Raw genomic sequence first — 329 nt, 5'->3', positions numbered from 1 at the left:
GAATGGAAGAAATAGGGGAAAGAAATGAAAGGAGAGAAAGCAAGAGTATAGGGGGGAAAAATCAAACAAAAAACAAACAAACAAACAAACAAAAAAACACCCAAAGGAAGGGAAGGGAGAAAATAAAGGGAAGAATAGAAAGTAAGGGAGGAAAAAAGAAAGGAAGGAAATAATGGAAAGAAAGAAAGGCCTAGGGAGGGGTGAGAAGGAAGCAGGGCAAGAGGGAAGGAACACGGGAAAAGGAAGGGGGCAGCAGGAGAAGAAAGGAGGGAGTGGGGGCAGCGGAGACAAGGGGGGAGTGGGTGGGCAATGGGGAGGAGGGATAGCGT

This window comes from Pyrgilauda ruficollis, unplaced genomic scaffold, assembly GCF_017590135.1.
Source record: "Pyrgilauda ruficollis isolate IOZ18807 unplaced genomic scaffold, ASM1759013v1 scaffold125, whole genome shotgun sequence".
NCBI classification, from domain to species: domain Eukaryota; kingdom Metazoa; phylum Chordata; class Aves; order Passeriformes; family Passeridae; genus Pyrgilauda; species Pyrgilauda ruficollis.
The sequence above is the reverse complement of the archived record's forward strand: the minus strand, read 5'-3'. Positions refer to the sequence as shown.